Genomic DNA, 16,883 nt, shown 5'->3' with positions numbered 1-16,883 from the left:
TCTACAGAGTTTTGTGTGTTGTTCTTTTGAGCGACAATTATTCCAGAGGTTTCAGGTTCACTTGTTTTGTCTTGCAGTGAGTTAACAGCTTTAGAGACTTCATGTTTATTTGCTATGTCCTGCTGTGCGTCAACTGCTTCAGAGACGTCAGCCTCATTTGTTATGTTTCAGTAGATCTTGAACCTGCCCGGCCTCGCCCAAAATGGCGCCGGTATAAATGGGACTCGTAACTCCTTGTTGTGTACTGGTTGCCCAACCTTGATATCACGAAATACGTATGCAGTTTTGAAGCACATGGCGGAGGCTCGTCTGCTGTAGTGGGGCACCCCTTTATCGTTTCAGTTGCCATTCCGCCCGCTTTTGCTACACTGTGCCTTTTCCGCCATTCAGCTGTTTACCGCCCGCTCTTACGGCTACAGCGTCTCGCTCACCATGTAGTTGAGTTGCTCCCACTCTTGCGGTGCAGCGATAGGCGGCTGCCACAGGACTCTTAAAATGGCGGCCGGCTCTTCGGATTTGGGCCTGGTCCAGTAAAATGGCCCTGGGACACCTTGGAACTCGGACGCTTGTCTGCCAGGGCTTGGGTCCTATTCTCGAAAGCGTCCCCTCAGCCTTGAAGATTCTACAAAAGTCTTGGGGATCTCGACTCCCGCAGGCTTCCGGTGGGGAGCGGCTGCCATGATTGCTTGCGGAATGGCCACGACGGAGCTACGAGACGGTGGTGCTCTCATGGTGACGCCAGCTTCAGCATGAAACATCCAGAAACAAGGTGGGGCTTTCATCGTTTGGGAAAAAAAAATGTTTTAATCCAATGAAAAGTGTTATTTTTAGGTCACATGACCTAGTCTCACATCATTAGGAAAACAAAAGTAAAATGAACCAATGAAAAGTTTTATTAACAAGTCACATGACCTGTTATGCTTACGTTACGCGCTGCGCGGCGCGCTCTGGATCGTTTCCGGGAAGCTGCGCCTTGCGCACCGGAGCACTTCCGGGTGCGCTAACGCGGCGCGTCATATGACGCATTACGCGACAACGCAGGTCCAGAATATAGTCAAAATATCTCCACCAACCAGCGGTCGGAGTACAACCGTTTTCAGCAGTCCAAAAAGTTCTGTTAAATCGCAAGAGCGGGAGCAACTCAACTACATGGTGAGCGAGACGCTGTAGTCGCAAGAGCGGGCGGTAAACAGCTGAATGGCGGAAGAGGCACAGAGTAGCAAAAGCGGGAGAAATGGCAACTAAAACGGTAAAGGGGCGCCCCACTACAGCGTGTCTTCAGGTTAAAAGGATTGTGGGACAAGGTCCAGAATGGAAGAGTCATCAAAAGGCAAAAAAATCCGCCGGACCCCGGGAGCCGGCCGCCTATGTCGGGGGCGATCTCAGGCCACACCAGGGCAACACGACTTGGGGAGGGGGCAGGAGCCAAGCGCCCCCTCCCAGTCCGCGCCATTTCACCGCCCCTCGGGGGCCTCCGTGAAGCGGTTTAGGGAGGCACTGTATCACATTGTTTTCTAATGCAGTCAGGTCCACAAACGGACCCCACTTACTTTGAATAGTGAAGCTGCAGCAGGTGCAAATAAGGTTTAGACAGTGTTACAAGCGCTGCTTAGAACTCTGAAGTATGGCACTCAACATCCAGAACTTATGCCATTTGTATAAGGCAGTGACATCGAAGCAACTCAGGGACCAAAAGCATGAACGAACACTCACGTATGAAAATCTTACTTGGGGAGGGGGCAGGAGCGAAGCGCCCCCTCCCAGTCCGCGCCACCACACCGTATGTAGAAAATCTGAAGCCATCGTTCTACAAACTCTCAACCAGCTTTGGATGGAAAAATCTTAAAGAATGTACAAACTGAAAACCAGTTTTTGTCTGCATAGCATCAGCAGCAACGCTTGCTATCAGTGCATGAGTTTCATGCTCGATCGATTGAGCTAGCCGGATCGGGCAACAAAAAGTATAAAATAGTTATGTAAATAGTTATTTAATAAAATGTTTTACCCTTTTACTTTGCTGGTGTGTTGTATCTATTTATAATATTTGCATAGGGTTTGTTGTTATTTTGGGCGGGGTGGGTGGCGGAGTCGATCTGTCTTGCAGCCATCATGGTGTGGAGCTTAGTTCATCTCACTATTTTCGTATTTCTCATGAAGGGTTGTTCCTAATGTTTGTATTTTAGCGAGGTCAAAAAGAGATCCAATTAGTGGTCTACTGATTTTGCTCGATTACTTTTATTTTTTTACACGATTTTTCACTATCTGCAAAGACTAAACAGAGTATTGCGACTTTGTGCTTGTTTGTAAATAGAGAATGATCCAAAGAGAACCAATTCTAAAACAGTAAATGCTTGGATAACAATCAATGAAATGGAGAGACAAGCAGGTACGACGGATTACAACGGGGGTAAAGGTCTGCGTTAACTACCCTTCACTATCTGCAAAGAGAGAGTATTACTAAGAGAAAAGAGGGGAGGGGGGGGGGGCAGCGTTCAAAGCACATCAGCGTGCATAAACACGAAAACGTTTTTGCCTATCACGTACTTGACATTTGACAGCTTTGGATATTTGCTATTAAAAAACCATTGCACCGCCCTGCTGCCTCCAGAAGCGGATCGCTCCCCCTCCTCCTCTCGTGGTATCGTACCTGTTTGCTGAATACTGCTATTAAAAAAACCATTGAAATTCACAGAAAAAACCATAGGTTATAGACCATATATAGTTAGGAATTTGCATTTACAAAACCTTGAAAATTCACTGAAAAAACCATAGGTTATAGACCATATATAGTTAGGGATTTGCATTTACAAAACCTTGAAAATTCACTGAAAAAACCATAGGTTATAGACCATATATAGTTAGGAATTTGCGTTTACAAAACCTTGAAAATTCACTGAAAAAACCATAGGTTATAGTCCATATATAGTTAGGAATTTGCATTTACAAAACCTTGAAAATTCACTGAAAAAACCATAGGTTATAGACCATATATAGTTAGGAATTTGCATTTACAAAACCTTATTTTACTCGCATAAAACCATTGAAATTCCATATATAGTTAGATGCGCTAACTATATATCGCGCACCCGCAATCCACTGCTGATGATGTCACATATTACATCATTCATGACATGGTTAGTGACATCACTGATGACATCACTGATGACATCTCAAATGACATCACTGATAAAATCACTGATAACATCTCATTTGACATTACTGATCACATCACTGATGATATCATTCATGTGATAATACCATGAACCTCTTCAGACTCTAATATAACCTTAGATACAATCAGTGTAAACAGACAGTCACAGACTGTCACTCATCCATGGAGTTACTCACACACCTAGTCAGTCATGCAAACAATCAATCAGACTTCCATTTCCTCAACTATACAGTTATACACACCTTATTTATTCAAACATATACTAACACATATTTGCTCTCTCATACAATCCTTGATACAAGTTTACAATGATCCAAACAGCCACTCACACATTCACTGGCTCTTATGCACACTTATTTATATATGTCAACTCTCACATGTACTGTGTTTTACATATGTACTTACTTTGACATGTAGCACTGACATATTCATTCACTCACTAATACACTAATGCACACAGTCATCCGCCCATACAGCTGTTTCCACATGCAGTTTTGAACCCATACATATAGTGAATCAACTACTCACACATCTATGTACAGAGTCACACACCTCCCAGCTACCCATACACACTCACTCAGTGTCCCATACAAATACTTGGACAACCAATCAATAACCCATTCAGTTATTCATATAGCTACTGATCAACACATGCAGCAGTTTGTAGAACAACAGATATAATGATGCACAAATTAAGATAGTTTAGTCACTAACCCATGCACTCATTAAGACACATTTAATCATTCTCTCATACAGTCAGTTATGCACCTACTAAATCCTTTTTCCAGACACTTATACATCCACTCATTCTTCAATATGTAAGTCACATTTTAACTTTACAGAAACATACAGTCACTGGATGTTGTCATCAGTGATGTCATTTGAGATGTCATCAGTGATGTCATCAGTGATGTCATTTGAGATGTCATCAGTGATGTCATCAGTGATGTCACTAACCATGTCATGAATGATGTAATATGTGACATCATCATCAGTGGATTGCGGGTGCGCGATATATAGTTAGCGCATCTAACTATATATGGAATTTCAATGGTTTTATGCGAGTAAAATAAGGTTTTGTAAATGCAAATTCCTAACTATATATGGTCTATAACCTATGGTTTTTTCAGTGAATATATATATATATATATATATATATATATATTACCTACTGGCGATAGCCAGTAGGTATATATAGTTAGGATTTTTTCCCTATGGGATTTCTGAAAATTCTATGTCTAATAACTTTGGCGTTTGTGGACGGAATTGGCTGAAATTTTCAGGAAAATGGCACATTTTGTTTCTGAGCAGCCCCTGAAAATTTGGGGGGGGTTCTTCAAGGGGGGGCCGAGAAAAAAGGGGGGTCCCAAAACACGTTTTTCCCATTCATTTTTCCATAGGGCGGTTGGACTCACTTTTAGCCCGAACGGCTGAATGGATTTGCACGAAACTTGGCAAAATTGTAGGGACTGTTAGCCCGATGTGCCTTTGCTAGGTCTCAATATATGTGCTTCAGTGAATTTTGAGAAATTAACGTTTTAAACAAGATATATATCTGTAACAGCGCTCCGGGCAGCGCTCCGGTTCGCGTACTTTTCGCGTATCGGAACTTTGCGATGCGAAGCTGATTGGCTCTCTGGTGTCTGTCAACATTCTAAACAGTCCGGAGCGGCCGCCATCTTGTCTCTCGGTAGGATCGAGAGACAAGAGGAGGCCAAAACAAAGGGGGAAATAAAGGAAAGGGGGCAAGGTAGACCCCTTCTGACCCCCTAGGATTGATGAGGGGGATATTATAGAGCCACGCGGGGCAAAACATTTTTTTTAAAAAAATTCTGATTTTTTCGCCGTAGAGACGCGTCCCGGTACGCGAACCGGGCAGCTAACCGGGCAGCTAACCGGGCAGCTAACCGGCAGCGTAACGGGAGTCTGAGGAGTAGCTGATTGGCTGTCAACATTGTAAACAGTCCGGAGCGGCCGCCATCTTGTCTCTCGGTAGGATCGAGAGACAAGAGGAGGCCAAAACAAAGGGGGAAATGAAGGAAAGGGGGCAAGGTAGACCCCTTCTGACCCCCTAGGATTGATGAGGGGGATATTATAGAGCCACGCGGGGCAAAAAAAAATTTTTAAAAAAATTCAGATTTTTTCGCCGTAGAGACGCGTCCCGGTACGCGAACCGGGCAGCTAACCGGGCAGCTAACCGGGCAGCTAACCGGCAGCGTAACGGGAGTCTGAGGAGTAGCTGATTGGCTGTTAACATTGTAAACAGTCTGGAGATCGAGAGACAAGAGGTGGAAAAAAAAAAGGTGTAAATGAAGGAAAGGGGTAAGGTGAACCCCTAGGATTGATGAGGGGGCTATTAAAGTTGCCCGCGGGGCAAAAGAAAAAAATATTGCGATTTTTCGCGGTAGAGGTGCTTTCCGGTACGTTAACCGGGCAGCTAACTGGCAGCGTAATGGGAGTCCGACATATTGTGTTTTTGGAACGTTTGTGATATGTGCACGTGTGGATTTTGTCTAATTAAGGTAAAAAAAATATATATATATCTTTAAGCGTGCTCTGGCGCGCTTACGTTACGGGTTTGGTTTGCGCTGCAGAGACGATACGTCACGGTTATGCGATGTATCATGAGGCGTCTCACGGGCTACGTGATACGTCACGTAATAAAGAATATATTTTACAGCTATAGATATTAGCTTTTAAAAAACCAATGAAATTCACTGAAAAAACCATAGGTTATAGACCATATATAGTTAGGAATTTGCATTTACAAAACCTTGAAAATTCACTGAAAAAACCATAGGTTATAGACCATATATAGTTAGGGATTAGCATTTACAAAACCTTATTTTACTCGCACAAAACCATTGAAATTCCATATATAGTTAGTTGCACTAACTATATATCGCGCACCCGCAATCCATTGCTAATGATGTCACATATTACATCATTCATGACATGGTCAGTGACATCACTGATGACATCACTGATGACATCTCAAATGACATCACTGATGACATCACTGATGACATCTCAAATGACTTCACTGATGACATCACTGATGACAACACCCAGTGACTGTATGTTTCTGTAAAGTTAAAATATGTCTTACATATTGAAGAATGAGTGGATGTATAAGTGTCTGGATGAAGGATTTAGTAGGTGCATGACTGACTGTATGAGTGAGTGATTAAATGTGTCTCACTGAGTGCATGGGTTAGTGACTAAACTGTCTTAATTTGGCAATCATTATATATGTTGTTCTGTAAACTGCTGCATGTTTAAATCAGTAGCTATATGAGTAACTATATGGGTTATTGAATGGTTGCCCAAGTATTTGTATGGGAGACTGAGTATGTGTGTGGGTGGCTGGGAGGTGTATGACTCTGTGCATAGATGTGTGAGCAGTTGATTAACTAAATGTATGGGTTCAAAAGTGCATGTGGAAACAGCTGTATGGGCGGTCGACTGACTGCATGAGTGTATTGGTGAGTGAATGGATATCTCAGTGCTACATGTCAAAGTAAGTACATATGTAAAACACAGTCCATGTGAGAGTTGACATATATAAATAACTGAACATAAGAGCTAGTGAATGTGAGAGTGGCTGTATCGATCATTGTGAACTTGTATCAGGGATTGTATAAGAGAGTAAATATGTGTTAGTATATGTTTGAATAAGTAAGGTGTGTATAACTGTATAGTTGAGGAAATGGAGGTGTGATTAATCTTTTGCATGACTGAGTAGGTGTGTGAGTAACTCCATGGATAAGTGACAGTCTGTGAGTGTCTGTTTATACTGATTGTATCTAAGGTTATATTAGAGTCTGAAGATGTTCATTGTATTATCACATAAATGATATCATCAGTGATGTGATCAGTAATGTCAAATGAGATGTCAGTGATGTCATCAGTGATGTCATTTGAGATGTCATCAGTGATGTCATCAGTGATGTCACTGACCATGTCATGAATGATGTAATATGTGACATCATTAGCAATGGATTGCGGGTGCGCGATATATAGTTAGTGCAACTAACTATATATGGAATTTCAATGGTTTTGTGCGAGTAAAATAAGGTTTTGTAAATGCTAATCCCTAACTATATATGGTCTATAACCTATGGTTTTTTCAGTGAATATATATATATATATATATATATATATATATATATATATATATATATATATATATATATATATATATATATATATATATATATATATATATATATATAGATAGATAATTACCTAATGGCCAGTAGGTAGCTGTTTTTAGGACCTAGTTTTCTTAGGAATAGCAGTTGTTGACTTGCCCATAACTCTGCAGTTGTTGTTTGACCAATCTTAATGAAATGTTCCCAAAAACGTGTCAAAGTAAGTTCTGTGTGTCATCGAATGTTTTAGTGTAATCCATGCAGTGAGGACCGAGAAATAGGGGCGCAAAATCAGGGTCCATTTGTAATTCCTCTGTACGGAATTACACCAAATTCGGCAGAAAGGTAGATGTTATGCCGATTGTGCTTTTTGTATTTGGTGCAAATCCATTCAGTAGTTGTTTTTTGTGAAATCAAATCCGAACAATATAGTGAGATTCATAGCTATTTTACAGTAAAATCGCAACAACATTGCGTTAGATCACAAATGCACACACTAGCCGGGAATGCTCTGATTGGCTGGATGCAACCTTAACGGAAAGTTGCGGCCACCATTTTATCAATTGGAAACGATTCCCGGGGCATAACATATCAGTGAAATATATGATAAGGAGTCAGAGTAGAGGTACTCTGACCCCATGTTTAAGAAATGCAGGTGTTATTGACACAAGTTATGTGTCCAAATTCTTTTTTTACATGCGATATTCTGGATGACACTTTGGCAACAAGCGTTTGCCCCATGTCCCAACGTAGAGACCTTGTGACTAACGAGATGTTTTTGCACAAATTAGTGGAAATAGAAACAAAAAGTATCTATATGTACATACACACCCTCACAGTCACAGACTCATGTATCTACTCACATATCCACTCATACACTAATGCATCCACTCACAGACTCACTCAGAGATCCATGTGTGTACTCACATTAGCATTCAAAGACTCATGCGCCCACTCCTATGGATAAGCAGAGACCTATACACCCAGTCACAGACCTAGTCAGAGACTCATATAACCAGTCACAAACTTACCCAGACCCTCACACACTGACTCACAGACCCACTGAGAGGCCTATGCTTCCACTCACACACCCAATGATAGATTCATGCACCCACTCTCAGTACCACCCAGAGACTCATGCCCCAGGTACTGTCCCAGTCAAAGACTGAGACACCTTAGCACAGGCCCACTCAGACACTTATGCACCCACTCATATACCCAATCGCAGACTCATGTACCTAATCACATACCCACTCAGACACTTACACACCCACACACATACCCAGTGAGAGACTTATACAACTTCTCAAAAACTCAATCATAGACTCATGCACCCACTCATATACCCCCTGAGAGACTTCTGTACCCATTTATAGACCCACTGAGAGACTTATGCAGCCAGTCACAAACCCACTTGGAGACTTATGCAACCATTTCACATTAACCTGTGACTCATTAATACACACTGCAATAAAGATATTGAGAGACTGATAAATGTTTTTATAAAGTTATTTAGATAGTGATTTATATAGTGTGATGATTAGAATGAATTGTATAGTTATAATTTTTTTATGTGGTGCTAGAAATTGAATTCCTGTTTTTGCTGTGCGTCTCCATGACGTATCCGTGATGATCGCAGGTCCCGATGTCATCGCGACTCCAGACATCACCACGAAAACAGAAATTTGGTGTTAAAGACGGTTTTCATAGAAACTCACTATGAAAACATGACTTTAGACAAAACAGTAATAAACTTCTAATATATTGCAATATGTGTGCATATATGTGTTTTGCACTTCATGGAAAAGGGGTGATCGTCGTGGTTAACAACGTCATCGTGACGCCCTGAATTACAGTGAAAACGCAAAATATGTTTTAAAAATGGTTTTTAAAGAAACTTAGTACAAAAACATGAGTTTAACATGTTTTTAAAGAACCATGTATATAGTAAAATGTGTAGTGCAAAGTATAGAATGTTTTTTTTTACTTAGCATTTTAACATGTGCCTGTGGCCGTTGAATGGGTGCTTTTGTTGTGCGATTTTGTGACTTATCAGCGATCATCGCAACGTCATCGTGAAGATTCCTAAAAATGAAAATAAAAGATTATTCTAAAAAAAATAACAATATTTTTGGGACTAAGGTGGCTCTGACACGAGCCTTTGTATTGATTGTGTATATATAACAGCACACAGAAAACCGGATGCAGAGTTTCAGGTTACTTAGAAACACCCTGTTACCTTTGTCTGTAAAATAGACTCGATAATTTTGATAAATCTGAGTATTCAATTTTGTGACTTTGTTTTAGAAGCCCCTAATGTTTTTAATGTGGGCCATAATGTTTTCATTTTCTACTACTAATCTTTCCTAACAGCAGCATGCATCAAGCAGTTTTTACTATATAACACCACCGAAAATTGTATTTAAAGATACAGCATACTGTAGCAAAACAATTTTGCATGTTGAAATTCTGTGAAGTCTGCAAGAATGACAGGAAGCAAACCACAGAGATGTCAAAAGGAGCCAAGGTAATTGACCTATAATTTTTTTGCAAATAAATAAAGCTGCAGCAATATGGGCAGCTCCGAAATCACCAAATGCCTAATTACGAGCTTGGCGTCCAAAGAAACGCCAAAATCTTGTAGATGTATGGTGGCGGTCAAGGACCGTCGCACAGGTGGTCCAACTGTCATATTACTACGGTGGTTGGACGACCATATGACCACTGCAATGGATCCGCCATCCCTGGCAATGGTGCAACAGTTTGAGGGCTACGCAGAGGGGCACATGGCATCCCCCCTGTCTGCATGCACCTCCTTTTTTGTACTGCATGGACTGCACAAGACCTGCAGCACACTTTGGGACACCTGCTTAAGAATCCCCTTAAAACCTGTCCCAGGCCTATCAGTGCAAGCTGTATGCAGTTTAAAATTAAAAATTCGAATTAGCAATATAATCCCCTTGCTAAGCTTTAAACTCCCCTTTCATTGCATGTAAGCCGCCACTAAGGTAGCCCGTAGGGCACGGAGAATTGTAATTAAGCAGATGAACATGTTCCTTTAAGTTTAATCTGTCCTGGTAGTGAGAAACTCCCAATTTCTTTTTCACTACTGTCAGGCCTGCCTCTCTCAAAGGAGCACATTGATTTGATGTATTACATTTAATAAATCCTAATGTTTGATTGGGAACAGGAATGCTTTATCCGTTTGGTGTCTGAGAAATGGCAATTAAAAATCCTCTTTAATGGTAAAGTTAAACTTTAAGCTACATTTGTGAAAATGCCACTTTTAGAAAGTTGAAATGTTCCTGTCCTAACTATTTGGTGCCTGCAGCCTGCTCCTGGGCACATGACTGGGTGTAGCTGACAGCTAAACTTTGTTTAACCCTCAAGACAGCCAAACAACAAGGGAATTTGGTGTGCTTAAATGGGCCATAAACTGGCAGGATGTGGGCTGCTACTGAATGGTATGGGTGGGAGGGGTTGGGGAGCAGTGATTAAAAAATACATTTGACTTACCTGCTGGCCGTCTCCTATACTTCGGTCCATGATGCATGAAAGCAAGACAATTCTTAAACAACAAGGGACCCCAATCAAGTCAAACAGGGACCTCGGGGAACAGTTTTATGGAAACAACAGTGGTCCCATGCTTATGTGATACAACAAAACAAATAAATATAGACGAAATCGCTTCTATATTTTCAGAAGGACATGTCCAGCCGGACAGAGGTCTTCCAGGTTTACTTAATAAACACAGTTCTTCAACAAATAAGATGTCAGGAATACCTTCCACAATGCCCCTGTGTGGTACACAAGCCTGTGCCCGACACTAACGGGGTGAACACAAGTGAAGATAGTAGGAAAGGTTCAAGGCAAAACAAACGTTTTTTCTGTTTACATATAAATTTGTACAGAAAATATCAAGCTGCACCATTACATAAAATCAAACAATCAGATTTGTATCGGGTGCATAAGCAAGTCGACGGCGTTTCGGTTTCATCAAAAAATCTTAGAAACCATCATCAGGACAATTAAATACTTTGCCTTTACATTTAAACCTCAATTTTGCCTATGAAGAAGAAGATAAAAATATACTTTAGAAACAGGATACATACAAGAATAAGTGAAGTGACTCTACGTGCGCCGTGCACATGCTGAATCGTCAGGGAGTGATGTTATACATAACCTTGCTGTTGAGGCAGTGACACAAATCTCAAGTGTATGGCATGCGTCCAAAGTTGCTATAATGTGCCTATAGGGCATTAGTGATTACAAAGGGATGTTGATCGCGGTGCTAGTGACCTAAAATCGTGGTAATATCGTGTAACTAGCACTTGCCGGAAAGTGGGGCTACTTCAAAATGATGGGCGCCTTGCACTGCTTACCGAGGCAGAGCGCGTGTGGGCACCGATAGTAAATACCGTCAAGATGCCCGTTTTTTAGCTTGGACCAGTCACCCTATAAAACGAAGGAAGTATATTAGAGCAGGCCGGTGGTTGGGGACAGCCCGGCGGGCGAAAAAAGAACAGTAGTCTTACCACAATGGAGCGTCAGGTATTGCCGGTTTACACAATCGTAAACGGGCGACGCCAGGACAAGCCTGAGAAAGAATAATAATAAAGTCTATAAAAACCAGGTCTTTTAAAAAAAACGGGGCAACAGACTAAAGCCCGAAAAACATCCAAGTCGCGGAGTTTACACTTACCGATAGCTTCGGTCATGGAGTGTGTCCCTGGCGTGCTCGTGTCCTGAAACCAGGAAGTAAAGAAGGGAGTAGGGAGCGCTGTGATTGGAGCAGTGCACCGGAGTGAGGGGCATAAAGATAAAGGAAGGACTAAGTCCCAGGGGCCATATTGAAGTGAACCTTAGGTGAATACCATGCAGAGTGACATTAAAATGTAAAACCATTTCAGCAATTATAAAATAATTTCAGGAAATAATTATAATTAAACATCAATTTCTGAATAGCATGAAAGAGGGATTATTCCAGGACAATTGTATTTCAGGAAACAATAACAGGGGAGCACTTGTTTTTGAACAGCATGTAGAGGGGATAAGGTCAATTCAGATTAGTGATGTCCAATCCTCTTGCAGATTCAGCCCGGAATTCAGGCTATCGGTCTTCAATATCCACTTTAATTCCTCTTTGTTGAGCAACCGGCTCAGGTCACCACCTCGAGGCGGAACGATAATCTGTGTGATGACAGTCCAACGGATATCACTCTCAGTGTGTCCCTTGTCCAGAAAATGTTCAACCAAGGGAGCGTTAGGGGTTCTGCACCGAATGCGGCTGCGGTGTTGGGAAATCCGTAATTTGATCTTTTGCTTTGTCTGACCAACATAAATGCAATCGCAAGGGCATAAAATCGCATATACAAGATTACAGCTGTTACAATTAGTAAAAGTGCATAAATCATTTTTTACATCCCTATACACAAACTCTTTTCCTTCTATTGTATACTCACAGACTACGCATGAGCCACATTTAAAGTGACCCCTTACCGGTGGTCATTACCACCGGTGACCCCTTACCGGTGGTCATTACCACCGGTAAGGGGTCACTTTAAATGTGGCTCATGCGTAGTCTGTGAGTATACAATAGAAGGAAAAGAGTTTGTGTATAGGGATGTAAAAAATGATTTATGCACTTTTACTAATTGTAACAGCTGTAATCTTGTATATGCGATTTTATGCCCTTGCGATTGCATTTATGTTGGTCAGACAAAGCAAAAGATCAAATTACGGATTTCCCAACACCGCAGCCGCATTCGGTGCAGAACCCCTAACGCTCCCTTGGTTGAACATTTTCTGGACAAGGGACACACTGAGAGTGATATCCGTTGGACTGTCATCACACAGATTATCGTTCCGCCTCGAGGTGGTGACCTGAGCCGGTTGCTCAACAAAGAGGAATTCAAGTGGATATTGAAGACCGATAGCCTGAATTCCGGGCTGAATCTGCAAGAGGATTGGACATCACTAATCTGAATTGACCTTATCCCCTCTACATGCTGTTCAAAAACAAGTGCTCCCCTGTTATTGTTTCCTGAAATACAATTGTCCTGGAATAATCCCTCTTTCATGCTATTCAGAAATTGATGTTTAATTATAATTATTTCCTGAAATTATTTTATAATTGCTGAAATGGTTTTACATTTTAATGTCACTCTGCATGATATTCACCTAAGGTTCACTTCAATATGGCCCCTGGGACTTAGTCCTTCCCTTATTTTTATGCCCCTCACTCCGGTGCACTGCTCCAATCCCAGCGCTCCCTACTCCCTTCTTTACTTCCTGGTTTCAGGACACGAGCACGCCAGGGACACACTCCATGACCGAAGCTATCGGTAAGTGTAAACTCCGCGACTTGGATGTTTTTCGGGCTTTAGTCTGTTGCCCCGGTTTTTTTAAAAGACCTGGTTTTTATAGACTTTATTATTATTCTTTCTCAGGCTTGTCCTGGCGTCGCCCGTTTACGATTGTGTAAACCGGCAATACCTGACGCTCCATTGTGGTAAGACTACTGTTCTTTTTTCGCCCGCCGGGCTGTCCCCAACCACCGGCCTGCTCTAATATACTTCCTTCGTTTTATAGGGTGACTGGTCCAAGCTAAAAAACGGGCATCTTGACGGTATTTACTATCGGTGCCCACACGCGCTCTGCCTCGGTAAGCAGTGCAAGGCGCCCATCATTTTGAAGTAGCCCCACTTTCCGGCAAGTGCTAGTTACACGATATTACCACGATTTTAGGTCACTAGCACCGCGATCAACATCCCTTTGTAATCACTAATGCCCTATAGGCACATTATAGCAACTTTGGACGCATGCCATACACTTGAGATTTGTGTCACTGCCTCAACAGCAAGGTTATGTATAACATCACTCCCTGACGATTCAGCATGTGCACGGCGCACGTAGAGTCACTTCACTTATTCTTGTATGTATCCTGTTTCTAAAGTATATTTTTATCTTCTTCTTCATAGGCAAAATTGAGGTTTAAATGTAAAGGCAAAGTATTTAATTGTCCTGATGATGGTTTCTAAGATTTTTTGATGAAACCGAAACGCCGTCGACTTGCTTATGCACCCGATACAAATCTGATTGTTTGATTTTATGTAATGGTGCAGCTTGATATTTTCTGTACAAATTTATATGTAAACAGAAAAAACGTTTGTTTTGCCTTGAACCTTTCCTACTATCTTCACTTGTGTTCACCCCGTTAGTGTCGGGCACAGGCTTGTGTACCACACAGGGGCATTGTGGAAGGTATTCCTGACATCTTATTTGTTGAAGAACTGTGTTTATTAAGTAAACCTGGAAGACCTCTGTCCGGCTGGACATGTCCTTCTGAAAATATAGAAGCGATTTCGTCTATATTTATTTGTTTTGTTGTATCACATAAGCATGGGACCACTGTTGTTTCCATAAAGCATGAAAGCAAGAAGCACACAGGCTCACAGACTCCCATAGCTAATCATATTTTTGTTCTGAGCAGCCTGGTTTGTCGCTCAGACAGGGACTGGGAGCCTGGGACAGTTCTCCCTCCAGCTGTACAATGCAGCCAGGTGGAGAAATACTAAAGGGCGCATGATGGTTTGGTGGTCCACGATGGCTGGCCAAACCATCATGCACACCTATGGTGGATCAACCACTCCTCTCCACAGCCCTGCTCCTCCCTGCCCCGCCCAGTACTAAAAAACAAACTATCGCAGTAAAGAGAGATAAAATGATAATAACATTGCTTTGTTATCATTTTTAAAATCTTTTTGCAAGTGTGGCAAATGCTCCTCCCCCCTTAGTGGAAGAACCATCACTGCTTGCAACTTAATAGACTCTGCTCTGCTTTCACCCACAGGACTTGCCTCTCTTGCATTATTCCTGCAGCCAGCTTGGAGCCTGAGTGAGTTCTAACCCCCCAGGTGTTTCCCATCCAATTATGGGCCCTTTTCTGGTGTCGCTAAAGGTGCCCAGATACCCAAAATTCCAAACTTGGTTAAAAACTGCTCTGAGAGCTGACAGGTGACTTGGACCAACCTACTTGTGTATCCACACAAGGTGCATCGCTGGTCAGTCTGACTTTGCTGCTGCTTCCACTACATTCTTCTCTGTAGCAGCACATCCTGTTCAGCAATCCTTCGGCAAAAGTGTACCTGGCCTCCTGGAACTCTTGTTGTCTACAGCCTCCAGCTTCATCCCACTGGAGCATTTCAACTTCCAAAAAAAGATTGAGGGCCATATTACCTAACTGTAGGGGGTTGGGTGTATTACATGATTTGGCTGTGGAGCTTTTTCATGTAATACACTTGCAAAAACTGTCTTTAATCCGGTCAGGCTCATTTGTAAACCTTAAGTTCACCCCTGGGTAGCTGTGACTTGGAGCAGCAAGGCTTGATACAGGAACTAAAGTGTAAAGCATTCAACAGCACCAAACAATGAAATAAGAAAATCACACCACAAGAAAGAGGCATCACAATATATAAATATAGAGCATATTGTTTTGCATTTTTGGAGTCCTTGGTGATCAAAATCCACTTGAGGCTTCCCGAGAAAAAGATTTTTGAAGATATGGCATCTGCTATCCCAGAGTGCACTATTTTAGCTGCACCCAAAATGTCGGGACCCTTCTTCAATCATTAGGAGGTTGGTATCCCACCCTAGAGATGTGGCTACCTGTGGGCTACATGACCATGGGAAAACCGGTCTGGGGATGGGTTGTCTCTCCCTGTCCTTGTCTCCAACTCATCTGCAGGAACAAAAGGCATCCTGTTTGCGAGAGTTGTTTCTGGTGGCTCCTCAAAGGCAGCTTCCCCTTTGAAGCTTGGCTTTTGGGCCAGAAGGTAACAACTTACTCCAAGGAAACTGCCTTTGTTTCTTTCCCTGGGAGTCATTCACACTTCTTCCCAGGTGGGCAAGAGGCTCTCTGTGTGCCAAGGACATTGTAAGTCCACTGAAGTAGCTGGACGCAGAGTGACAACTTTCTAAAAGTTGCCTAACTTTAAAAGTGACATAAACCTTCAACAACTCCAATCCCAAATGCAAGCCCTGTGAGGTTTGCCTCTTCTCCGGCGGGAGGCCCTCACATGCCTTATGTGCGTGCTTCACCTCACCAGACAAATTCTTCCCTACTCCCTAAAAATTACACTGTTTGGGTTTCCTGCCCCGGGGGGCCAGCTCTTCATTGGCCAGCTCTGATGGTGAGAAGAAGCTGGTGTCTCCTGTATGGGCATCCTTGTTGTGGACACCTGCTCCTGTTCAAGGCCCTGGTAGAACAATATACGTTCCTCAAGGGCCAGTGCCTCCTATGTAGTTCTCAGAGGGGGTTGCCAGAGCACACCTATGGAGCACAAGGTCCTGGACTGTGGGTGATGTTCATAGGTTAATCACCTGGCTTACAAGGCTATCCTGGTACAAGCACAGACATATCTCCAGCCCTTGCAGATGGTTTGGGATGAGCAGTTTGGCAGATCACTTCATGATAGGGAGTGGGAGATGGAATTGGAATTCAGATGGAGGGTGTGTCACAAGGCCCTCCCATTAGTAGTTAGGGGCTTTGTTTACTT

Source organism: Lissotriton vulgaris, chromosome 7 (genome assembly GCF_964263255.1).
Source record: "Lissotriton vulgaris chromosome 7, aLisVul1.2, whole genome shotgun sequence".
Classification (NCBI taxonomy): Eukaryota; Metazoa; Chordata; class Amphibia; order Caudata; family Salamandridae; genus Lissotriton; species Lissotriton vulgaris.
The sequence above is the reverse complement of the archived record's forward strand: the minus strand, read 5'-3'. Positions refer to the sequence as shown.